Source organism: Drosophila kikkawai, chromosome 2R (assembly GCF_030179895.1).
Source record: "Drosophila kikkawai strain 14028-0561.14 chromosome 2R, DkikHiC1v2, whole genome shotgun sequence".
NCBI classification, from domain to species: domain Eukaryota; kingdom Metazoa; phylum Arthropoda; class Insecta; order Diptera; family Drosophilidae; genus Drosophila; species Drosophila kikkawai.
In genome coordinates this window covers 20,594,974-20,608,127 of record NC_091729.1, presented here as the reverse complement: position 1 = coordinate 20,608,127, position 13,154 = coordinate 20,594,974, and the positions used below count along the sequence as shown (strand labels likewise).

General features: G+C 33.0%; 1 protein-coding gene across 1 annotated transcript in view; it reads right to left on the bottom strand.

Moving 5' to 3' along the window:
- The window catches only part of LOC108072148 (G-protein coupled receptor dmsr-1), a 36,319-nt gene extending 25,402 nt beyond the window's left edge, over window positions 1-10,917 (bottom strand). The window contains exon 1 of the mRNA XM_017163191.2: window positions 10,662-10,917. The gene's annotated coding sequence lies outside the window, so the exon portion shown is untranslated. The remainder of the gene's footprint in view (window positions 1-10,661) is intronic.
- Window positions 10,918-13,154: the final 2,237 nt, after the last annotated feature.

Sequence of the window (13,154 nt, the reverse complement as noted above, 5' to 3'; positions counted from 1 at the left end):
GCGGAATATAAAATTGTTCCTATGGATGGTACAGAAAATCGATGTTAAATCGATTACTTCGAAACGAAAAATCGATATTTTCCTATTGAATCGATATATTCATGTTTTAAGATACTTATGTGAGATTGATCGATATTTTCTATAATATATCGAAGTCATATAGTCGGAAAAGAGACTAACAACATTTGTATATTTCGATAAAATTGATATTTAATGTGTAAGTTGTAAAAACATTTAGCAAAATAAATGCAGAGGGTAATCATATAATGGCTTTCATTGATGTTTATCGATATTTGAGGATAAAAGTCAATATACAAGTCGATATTTTAACGTCTCAAAAAAACATTTGTCCGATAAATCGATAAACTATTTGATATAATAAAAAAAAGTAAAGCCTTTTTTTTAAATTTAGCATTTTTATATATTATAAATTTTGAATTTTTTATTTTTTTATAGTAAAAATGTTGTAGAAACAGTTTCAATATAAATCTAAGAAAATAAATTTCAATCCAATTTGTTACAGTGTCTGCCTTTGGTTCACTAATTTCAAGTTCGTGCTGTCTTAGAACTTGAGTAAAATCCCGTGAACCCATCACCTACTTTTCCTGCTTCCATGGAAAATTATGCAAACGATGCAGATTGCTGGAAGGAAAGGAAAAGCGCGATGCTGCCTGGCGGCAGGGGTTTGGTCCTTTAAAAGTTGCAAACTTTTCTGTACACAATCCGCGGAAAGTCGCTATCATTATCCCCAGCTATACCCTCAGCGCCATTCAGCACTTTGAGATGTTAATTTTATTTCATTTCATCATGTTCAAGTGTTCACTTCGTGCGCTTTTTCTGTGGTTTAGCGAGCGCTGGTTCTATTTTTTCACAATAAATACCAAATAGTGGCTGCAAGTTTTACTTTTTAAACATAGAATTTCGTTGAGCCACAATCCTGCGGCTCTAGTGCAAAATCCCGGTGTCTTTCAGCGTATTCTCTTAACGAGGGTTACCTACGGTTCACTTAGCTGTAAAAACCATTTTTTTAATGCAAGGGAAAATGTGGCTTGGGTTACGTATAAGAAGAAAATTAAAATGAATATGTGTTTCCAGTTGCGGCTTCTTTGGAACGAAAAATCCCTTTAGTAAATATTTTTTGCAATTATTAAAATGCGAAACGACCCTAAATTCATGGAAATACTACAAAGCTTTCGTTTTTGGGGTGTTTAAAAATCATAAAAAAATATTTGAAAACTAATTGAAAGAGTTTAATTGCATTTTTTATGGACTTGTTTTTAATTTTGATGTGTTTATTATTGCTGTACGTCAATATGAATGCATTTTACTGAATGGTATATTAATATTACATATTAATATTTTCTCGTTGATAACCTCTTTGAGCGAACATTAATATATAATATTCATAAACCATTCAGTATTCAAAATTTAAACAGAAATTCCTTCTATAAAACTCATGAATAAATAGCAATCGGGATACGCATAAATAAATTTGCTTAAGTATGAAGACCATAAAGTAAATTGGCTGAGAATATGTGTATTCATTTGTTTACAGTGTCTCGTCGAAATTTGTTCGGAATTTCTGTTCTAAATTAAGTCGAGAGAAAGGGAAAACGAAATGCCCCCCCAATAGTATTCTCCATTCAGCCATTAATGGAAACATAAAATTAAAGCATATCCTACAGTTTGCTGTGTGTTTCGTTTGACATGCAAATTGCCATATTTATTTATTTATTTTTCATACCATTTTTCAGGGCCTCGAATCACTTGAAATGCTTGAAGAATTCACACTGCCGTTCGGCCAGAGAGATATGTATATAGAAGCATCTATATACACATTTGCCTATTTGTTTGTTTTATATTTTTAAACTTTCGAACAGGACCGAGTTTCCCACCGCACGCGATGAGAGCCAAATTCTAACTAAGGGGCGAAACTTTTGAGTTTTTGGAACAACACACAACAATTTTCAATATATGTAAGCTCGAGGTGGCACGTGCTCTTGGAAAACTTTGCCGTCTTGTTGCAAATAATAAATCGCCTTGGTGGCAACTTTTAGACTGAGCACTTTATTGTCCATTTTGGCAAAGAGCACTTGTACTGCACATAATTAATTGCTCAAGACACAATTAGTGTCGAGTTACAATTGCTTTGGGTGCAAACTTTACAGCAAAATTATTCAGCCAGTCTTGGAATAGCTACACATTAAGGTTATTGTGTGTCCTTTGGCACTCTGATTTCCTGGGAAAATAGTAATTGTGTGGGTTCTCCTGCAATATGAAATGCTTATGGCCCAAAACTAGAATGCAACAGGTAATAGAGTTTAGTTTAGTTTAGTTCAAAGGTATATATTCCCCAAATGACCCAATATAGTCACAACATTCTTGATTTGTGCGACTTTAGAAGTACATTTCCCAAACATAACATAAATAAATAGCAAAAAAATAAGAAAATCTCTACCCTTTTTATTAAAGAAATGCAGCTACATATTACTTTTTTCCAGTAAGCCAACCAAAAGCTCTTTTGAATCCCACCAAAAGGAAAGGATATTGAATAAGAACACAGGATTTCATGAAAAAGGTCAAATCAAATCCCCAAGGACTTGTCATATGTGTGTGTGTGTGTAGGTGTCAACACTATCATAACTAAATATGTACAATTATCCTGGGGGCAACACAACAGCAGCTGTCAATGGGTTTTTTGTTTTGTAACAACAATGAACTGTCCAGATACGCATCTATAAAACAAAGTTGACAGGCAAATTGTGTACTCCTGTAATTAAAAACAAATGCTCTCAGGACCTAAAAAAGGTAATAAAAAGGGGGGCAAACTCAACTAAAACAACAGACTTTATAATTGTTTCAATGAAAAATTGTATAATATATAGAAAATGCTGACAAAATATTTTGTTTACTTGGTTCATAAAGGCAACAGGAAAATGGCGACCCAGTTTAATGCCACCGCCAGCAGATGTTGAAAAGCTTCAGTTGTTATGGAGAAAGGAGCAACGCAACGGAGTTCCTTTTTCTTTTCTATTTCTTTATCCTGGCCATCCTGCTCCTGGGACTTGTCTGTGCTTTGGTAAGTACACACAGACTTATCATTGATTTAAAGGAATATTTAATATGGAAAATATAATAAATAATAAATGTTTGATTTTTAGAAAAATGTTTTGAATTTTATTTGAAAATTCTACAATTAAATTTCTTATTGTACATCTTTCTCTTAATTTCTGAATATTTTTAAATATAATAATTACAGTGTAGTTTGCGATTTGCGTAGTTCTCTGCCAGATACAGAACCACTGAAGACTTTGAATTGTTTTTCACAACTAACAGCTTACCTCACCTGTTGCTGGCTGGATTGCATACCTGATTTTGAAGTCTTTCTTTGTTCGTTTTGCTTAATTAAGCATAAGGCCTTAAATAACGCTTTGAATAATCAATTTTCATTATTAACTTATCTGAAGTCAAAGATAATGAAGCAAACTTTAATTTTTTAAACGTAAAGGATGTACTTTTACCCTAGTGCCAGGCATGCCAATCGCAGACCCAGCTCTCCTTAATTGCAAAAAAAAAAAAAAAATAATCAAAGGAATGCAACAGCCTGGAACTCGAGGGAATTCTCCAGACTTGCCACAAAGCGCAATAAGCTCTTCGCTGCCTCCCACTTTTAAAGTGTGCAAATTCTGCACATTAACTCAAACAATTTATCTTCATTGAAAACAAAACCCTGGCGATGCCACCGATAGATCCTTTCAATTAGAAAAGCTGGAGTTCAGAGGACGCCTTTTAGTCCAGCACGTGCACATTACACGCTGGCATAAATCAAATTGACTTTAACCCACGAAAATGAATGAAAGGACCCAGGAACTCAGCCAGACATGACTTCTTCCTTCGAGCCTCGTTAGCTGCCAGACAAACGATTCTGACTCTTTGGCCGTAACACACTTAACAACCAAAGCGAACAGAAAAAAAACATGAAAAAAACCTTGTAAAAAACAGAAATAGATATCCTTGTTTTTTATCACAAAAAAGTTTGGCAATCAACAACTTTCGGGAAACAAAAGGAAAAACTTTTGAAATATACATCAACTACATAAAGAGAATTATTTCCAAGATTGTCATAGAAATCATATGCTTTTAATAAGAATAATTGTATATAGTATATGGGTTGTCAATAGTTATAAGTTGTTAGGGAAAAATTGTTCATTTTTGGCTTAGTTTGTGTTTTAAGGGAAGTTAAGTTTGTGAGAGAGCCTTTCTTTGGTTTCTTTCTGGGTTAAATTGTGGATATTTTGGAATTGGTTAAGATACATATATTTACTACAAGATTTTCACAATAAAGGGTTTTTAAAGACTCGGTAAACCCTTTAACATTGTCTGCTAGAGTTCATTAAAAAATATTTATATATAAAGATTTCTACCATAAGATTTCCCCCAGCGAAATCCGTATGTTTTTAAAGACTCTTCAAAGTTTAAACAGTGTGAAAAAACTTGTCCTTTTACTACTTAAAATTCCCCTCTCGCTCTTTTTATTTTCACTTTTCGCTTCTCTCGTTTTGTATCCTTTTAGCTGAAAAATTCCAAATTTCCGTCACGTCGCCCCTAATGCCACCAGAAACATATCCAGGCTACATGGTCGTAAAAAGAAGCGGCAAATGTTCAGCTCAAATGAAGTGATGCAAACTATGAGTGGGTTCTTGGGGCTGATGGAAAATTATGGAAAGACGGAAAGACGGCAAGGCGGAAAAGCGTACTGGGGCGGACCTAGGCGGTCTGACCTAAGTGAACCTCTTTGTTCGGACGAGTTTTGAGTAATGCCCCACGATGACAGGCATTCAATGTGATTTGGGTTTCGAAAACTTTTAGCGCTCACACTGCGTATACGTAATGAAATGGACAAATGGCATTGGCCCTAATTCGAGGGCTTTGCCAATGAATGGAAATCGAAAGCTGAAAAGTCAATTCACAGGGAAATTCTAGAAGATTCAGGGGGGGGGGGGTGTGGAAATGCTTAGCAAAATGACGAGGGCGGAATGGCAGTCAAGTTTTTTTTATCATTTATTATTTGTGCTGAGTAATGGGCATTCGGTAATGTCCTTTTTGCGGTCAAACACTTGACCAGCATTACCCAAGGCTTCTTTTTTTTTTGTTCTTGATTGCTCCCCACTATATAACTTCCATATTTTTTCTCTTTTTTTTAATTTAATGGCCATTTGAACACGTCTCCTGGCAAGTCCCCTCGACATCAAATACAATTATCAATGCCCGCTGGCCCCATAAGACAATTTATATGCAAACGTCAGACGGCTAGACATTCAATGCTAATGAATGCCAGCACGCACCAATAAAACACCCAAAATTCACCGGTGCAAAAAACAACAATTGGTTAGAGTGAGAAAAAGTGAAAATACCAAAAACAACAAACAGGCTCAATTCAAAGTTCAAATGCCACCTCCTCCAGAGGGAAAGAGCCGCCTTTGGCAAAAAAAAATACAGAGAGTATCCGAAAATGGACAATAAATAAAATTGCTGCTCTGGAAATTGGGTGCTAAAGTACACCACTTTTATGTTTAAATATTCCCTAAGGGATATCAAAGGGAATACCGGGTTCAGCGGTTTCAATTACCAATTTACCGAATTAATTTGTTTGTAAGTTCTGGGAAAGCCTTTTGCTTACATAATGACTGCCATTTCAATTAATTGTAAAACATATTTCATGCTTTTATCTTGGTCAACCGGAAGTCAGCATTGCAAAAGATTTCAATTGAAATTAATTGAATTAAAGCGGAATTCTTGAGCTACGTACAAATAATATTTAATATATATATTTTTAATGGAATTAGTTTTTACAAAAAATAGGAATGGTTTCCTTAAAATTATTCACAGATTTAAAATCACATATGAAGACACCCAAAAGTATGCTATGATTTAAAAAATAGAATTTAAATCTTTGTTCAAGAAATTTAAATAAAAAAATAAATATGTTTTATATTTAAACTAAGATATCCCACAAAAAGTAGAATAACTTCCACAAAAATGGTTCCAGAGAATTTAAATCTCTTTTCGAGACATCAAAAAAAAATAAAACCTTAGCTTTGTGATTTCTTATAATTGAGTCTGTCTATACATATTAATAACCTTACACAAATAACAATTAGGTTCTTGGCAAAGGGTATATATGTTTTTAAAGATTTAAAATCACTTTTGAAGACACCCAAAAGTATGCAAAGAATTTAAATAACATAAGCTATAAGTCACAACTTTAAGTGATTTTAAATAAACTCTAATATGTTACAAATAATTCTCAAAAATATATATTTATTTAAATATTCAAGTAACTTCTAGAAAAGGGTATCCTCTATTCGATCCAACAAATTCTCACCAAGAACATTAATTTTTATATGTATGCTCCTTCGTTTTTTATTCCTGACCCAGGTAAATTGGCTGGCCAACAATGCCAAATCTTTCGGCATGTCCATAAATTCACATTCAACCTTAAAGCATTTACAAAAGAAGCCTCGAAATTTGGCAGAAAGCGTACAAGTTTCAGCATAAAAAGAGAGGCACGCGTTTTGGGGGGAGAATCTAAGAAGCCGAAAGCCGAGAGCCGACAGCCGGGCGACATGTACACGCTCTACCTCAGTGTTGGCATTATTTTGGGTCTCTGGAGGGGTCAACGTGTGGGTGTTCCGGCTGGGTGGTGGGTGGTTGTGTGTATTCGTGTCTACACAGACATCTGCCAAGAACCTCGAGGAATTGTTTATTGTTTACTCTTTGCATTTAACGGCTTGTTGAAAGGCATCGCTCCGTATCAAAGATGAGAGACCAAGTGGAAGATGCTGCTTGCTGATGGTGAGTCTCTTCCACAGAAGCGGAAACAAGTTATTTATTTAACTGTCATAACCTGGCAATCACAAAAAAAAAAACAGTCGTTTTCCCCTTTCAACTGAATTTTACTCTGGCTAAAATTAACCCTCAGTGCAACTATATCATAAAATTCAATGAACTAATCAGTTTTGCAGGTTTATATGGCAACGACAACCCTTGTTCCAGGAAGAGACTGCTGTCTATCAGCAACAAGGGAATTGATTACACTTTAAAACTAACTAGGACGAATTATGTGGGATGTTTACCAGCTAACAAGTTTGCAGAAGAAGGATGCACATCCTTTTATTTTAATCCGATTAAAAGGGAGGGTTTTTACTAATATTTCTTTAAAATTCCTTGATATTTTAGCATTACGTTTCGAAGTTGGTGTTGAAGGTCTTATCACCTTGGTAAATTGTTATAAATTGATAAAATATAAATCATTTTGTTTGGCACTTTCTTAGTCCTAGAATTTTCATAGAGATTTCCTTGTTAAATTTCAGAATTTTCAAGCAATAAATTCATAGAAATATAAACCAATTAAAACAAGTGTTTCCCCGAAATCCTCACTATCTATGAGATACATTCATTCCACTCAAATTTTATAAAGACTGAAATAAATCAAACTAAAACTTGCACAATCTGAAAGACAAATCGTTACATTTATTCAGTTAGAAAAACAAAAATCCCTGAAATTTATTCTTTGCATTTATCTAGACCATAAAAACCGATTACTCACAGCTGTCACATCTGTAGTTTTCCGAAATGACACAGCAGGAAGTCGCCTAATGAGACAAATCCTTTTTTTTTTTGTCCTTGCCCTACTCAGAAAGTTGCCGATGACGGAAACCAATCAATGGAGTTGACAGCAGCTTCAGGTCCCCCAGGGGAAAACTGGCTAATTAACTTGGCCTGATGTTTAAGGCCAAAGTTTAAGGCACATAAATAAGGATTTATTTTCGAAATGGAAGGAGGAGGTGTCTGTTCATGCCTCATTTGGCTGGACTTTAGCCATAAGTACCGGCGGCATGCAAGCATTATTTATTTAATTTAGACATTGCCTTGGTAATTTGGGATAATGAACTGAGGGTCCAGTGCAACTCCTGGCTGGTACTTAATGTATTATTATTAAAATGCCTCATGCCGTGCCATAAGTCTTGGCATATTAAAAAACACCCAGCGGAGATGTCACCTCATGCTGTCTACGATATGAGAGGAGCCCCCACGCTGAAGCTGCTTCGTGGCGCCATTGTAAGGCCAAAAAAAAAAAAAAAGATGCCCATTTTCTATTTCCGAATTACTTTCGGTTTTTGGTGGCTCTCTTTTCGTTGGCTGGCTGGAATTTTTCATCCACATTTAATTTATTCTTTTATGTCCGGAGCGTGTTGCTTTGATGTGGCCACAATGGAACATCCGCCACTCGCCCCACTCCATTAATACAACTTGGGCTCACACGTCTTGTACAAGGAGCCAGCCACATGAATTGTAATCCGTGTAGCATGGGTTTAGGTTTAGGTCCTGCAAGCTGGTTTCAGCTCCTTGGCTGGCTGGATAATAATGCCAGCCTGTGGTCGGGACATCAATTTCCTATTGTGGCCAGATTTCCGCCTGCAGATTGATATGGTGTGTTCGCATGACTTGCTTTTAGGTCCAACTCGTGGTCAAATATACATGAGTTAAAGGGGGCAGCGCAGTTTCAAGACTCCATAAATTATGCATATGATCAATTAAATACAGAACATTGAGCAAAAACGGGTGAGGATGTGTGGCATCGGATGTCTCTTAAGAAATAGTTTTCCTTCATTTATATTTAGCTTATCGGGCATATAGAAAAACGAACTTTGCTGTTTTATACACTGTACTGATAGGTTGGGTAAGAAACTATAAATTAATGGCAATTTTAGTAAAAGGTAGAAGAAAGAAATCAGATTCTAGTAGGTATAGATACTACTTAGGGTTGTCCAGAAATTCATACGCATTTAAACCCTTTTTAAATGGGTCTAAAAGTATGCAATATAATTTTTTAGGCACCAAATTCAGTGCAATTTTTATTATTTTGTTATTATCTATACAAAAAACTGTTTAGCAAAATTTTAAAAACCTAAATTTTTAATTAAAATATGTATCTGTAGGTTTATTTCTTTATTTTATTAAAAATTTCCTTAAATTAATAATAAAATATATATATTAAAGTTGGAAATGTTTATTTAAGTCAAGATTTTGTTTTAATTTATTGATAAATAACATAATTAATATTAAAAATACATAAATAAACAAAAATAAAAAACTTTCTTTAAACAATAAAATAAATACAAATTTATACATTTATTATATTTGCTTAAAAATTTTTATACAAATATTTTCAAACATAAATAGCTGAAGATAACCATTTTTAATAATGTTTTTAACAGTTTTCTTCAAAATTTTCTTAAATACTTTATTATATTCCTCGAATTTTCCCAATTTTTCAGCTTTTTTAAGTCAAAGACACTTAAAAAAATCCATTTGAAATGCCGCAGAAGTTTATTTTTGTAACATTTTACATGTCAAGATAAAACTTTGTCATTTTATGGCAGGATTTGCACTCGTTTTGCTTACATTTTTGATGATCCAAATGGATTCCGTAATCATATTTTAATTCCTCAAACCATAATCTTATGGAAACCTTTATTGTGCTTGTTTACTCGCCTCGTTTGTTTTATTTATCAATACTTGTTTACCTCCCAAGTACTCTCACATTTTCTTAACATTTTTATTAAAATAAGAAAATAAAAGAAATTTCGCATAAAGCATAAAGAAATTCAACGGAAATAAAGCAAAAGGGGAATGGAATCGTATTTAAACTGCAAACCGTAGGGACTTTTATCCTGAAACTTTCTTTCCCTTATTTTAATTTATGGGTCATTAAATTTGTATTGGCGAGATGCGACCAAGGCAATTTGTCCTTGAACGAAACCCTTTTTTATTGCAGCGACCCAAAAGCAAAGAAAAAAAATTATAAGAAGCCAATTAAGGTCAGGTTTGACATAATTAGTTATGGCCACAAAGAGGAAATTTTTCTATTTGCTAACGTGGAAAAAAATGTCATACAAATAACTGAAGAATTTCTGGAAATTTATTTTTATTGGTAATTTTATTTGTTGAACAAAAATATGCGTTCTTCATATATTTTGAACCTTTTTGTATATTTATTTACAAGGGCAAAAATCTAAATAAAAAGCTGAATGATTTGTGGGAAAAATGCTTTTTTGCTGGCATTTATTTTCCTTTTTTTTAATTCACCAGAAAACCACAAAAATAACAATACCAAGAAGCCAATTAAGGCCTGTTTAAATATAATTTGTTGGGCATAACAAATAGCATTTAATGATAATTACTTAGGCCATTAAATTAAGTAAATAACTTCTGGTAAAAATGGTGTTTGCTTTGACTAAAAAAATATTTCATTTTCCATGAAACAGTGTTTATAGCTTTAAAAAACTTTATAACTATTTAGATAATTTATGAAAGCAATTATCGCTTTTCCAGAGTAAAATCAGTTATTTTTCATATCATAAGTTAATATTATTAATATAAATATGTTTAATTTCAGTTACATTTATATTTCATTTTGCTTTTAGTGGCCTTAATTATTAAACTATAAATCGTCACATGCCATTGAAATATCTTTGAGTTTCCTTTATTCTGAGCATTTTTTTGTATTTGAATTTCTCTGTTTATTGTTTTGTGTCAATTAAAATTAATGACTTTTAAATTTGCTGATAATTGAACATATAATTTGTTGCACTCACATTTGCCGTTTATTTTCGTTGCTATTTTTGTTTTTGTCTGTTTACATTTTACAACACACAAGTGGGATATTTTCCAAGTAAGAAAATCTGACGTAACCAAAATCTGATATATTGTTTTTTTTTTTGCTTTATCAATTTTATTTTAGTTTATATATTTAGGGAATATTTTTTTTATACTTTTAATATTTTTATTTCAATTTGAAAACACTTTTATTCAGGCGCACATTATTCGATCCGAGGTGTGATCCTTACGCGAGCTCGGTAAACGACGGACTGCACATTGAAATTCCGGCAGGCGATAATGATTTGGCGCCAAACTGTTTCGGCTTTTCGAATTTCCCCTCTTTTCCAGCCTTCCAGTGCGAATTACTGTTCGAAACTGGAACTGGAAGGCGGCCTTTTAGCCGGCAAACGACGCCTGCGCTTTAAGTACACAAAAAAATTGTAAACAAAAATCAGCTGACTAGAGAAGCTTCATTGATGACGGGATAAATATAGTATATATATTACTATATATATATATATTTATATATATGTATATAAAAATGGGTGTGTGGATCTGAAGCCAAGGATGAGTGATGTGATTAGGGTGAGCTCATGTGCGGCGCTAATAAATATCAATGATTTGTGAAAATTCTTCTTGTTGAGGCGAAACAAAAATAAGAAAAAAAAGAACACCACAATTTTATTGAAAGTCGTTGAAGCAGACAGTACGTACATCTTCTCATATGGAATTAAATTGAAGGGGGGGCTAGAGTAGGGGAATTGGGGTGGGGAAAACGAGGCTCAAGGCCACGCCTTTTACTTGTCACGCCAACTGAGAATCCTCACAGCTGTCAGGTCAAAGTCTCACCCACTTGACATCTACTCCAATGTTCTGGCATTCTCCCAGCTTCCCACTTTTACCCAGTTTTCCCCAAAGAAAACCCACATTTCCCCCACATTTAATTTCCTTTTACGCCGCATTATTTCAGCCTTCTTCGACACAATTTACACAGAATTTGAACAGCCTTTGACTGGGATCGATGTCTGTATCAAATGATTCGGAGACAATAATGGCTCTGGCTCATTGTCTTTCGATTTATCGAGCCAAGGTTAATCACCTCCCGGTTATTCTCAGTGCGTCTGCAAATAGAAAGCATGAAAATTGATTAATCAAATGATTAAATTTATACAAAAACTGAACAAAAATTGTGACAAATTTATTCAAGAGTTTTTTCACGCTTCAGTAAGCCAATTATTTATTAGAAACATTTTCAAATATATTTTTTATACATTTAAATACTTGGGGTAAGTTTATAATAATTTTAGTTAGATATTATAGTTAATTTAGTTTTAGATAAGAAAATACTTGAAAATTTATTGTGTTAAATTAAAGAAATTATAAGTATAAAACAAATAAATATGCAAAGTTGTTTGATGTTTAAGCTCTTTACTTTCTTTACTTTATAAATAAATAAATTTAAGGGCATTTAAACACACATAACCGCAAAAAAAAAAATATATATATATATAAAAATTACAATTTATATTAAAAAAAAAATAATAATAAAATAAAATTAATTGTTAACTTTACATTTCTATAGTTATAATAATAATAAACCCATAATTTTTTAGAACATGTAAAATTATTAATAAAATAATATTTTTAACTTTATTAAATAATCATAAATAAATGTATATATTTTATACATTAAAAAAATAATATTTTGATTACATTTTCTTTAATTAAAACTCAAATAATAACTTAGAAAACCACATAATTAAGTAAATATAACTAAAATTTATCTGTACACCAACTCAATATTTTATCTACATAACAAATATACATTTTACCCTATATTCATCACCATTTACTGCTGCCTACTTCCAGGCTCTCCGCCTAATTGCGCTCATGTTATCAACTGGGATAATGAATAAATACCTGATTGCACAAATTAAATGACAAAAAATCAGATAAAAGAGCTTGGGTTTTAATGAAGACAAAAGTAAGCAGAAGGCTTAAAGCCGCTATCATTAAGTACTACAGGTATAAGCTCCTGGCCACACACACAAGTGACATATATATGTTTACTGATAAGCCAAATCACTCTCTTTTAAAAGAGAGTCCCGCAATCTCTTTTAGGTTGAGCAAATCAACAAAAAAAAGGTAAACACACAAAAGTTGAATGCAAAGCGTACAAATTGAAATTGAAAGCTGAGCTGATTGAAAGCCCTCAATGTTGCGTCAAAAGAGAATTCTTTTTAAGGGAATCTCCTGGGGGCTTAACAGATTGTTGCTCTTTTAGATTTTCTCTCTTAGAATGTAAGTGACTTTTAAAGGCTTTTATATTAATGGGAAATCCTTAATTAAGGCTTTTGGGCCAAGGATCACCGCTTGATTGACGGTTACAATTTTGCAAGGAATGGTACGCTAATAAAAAATAAATTTAAATAATAAAATGTATAAATATTATTTCTGCAATAATACACACAACTACTTCTACTTCAACT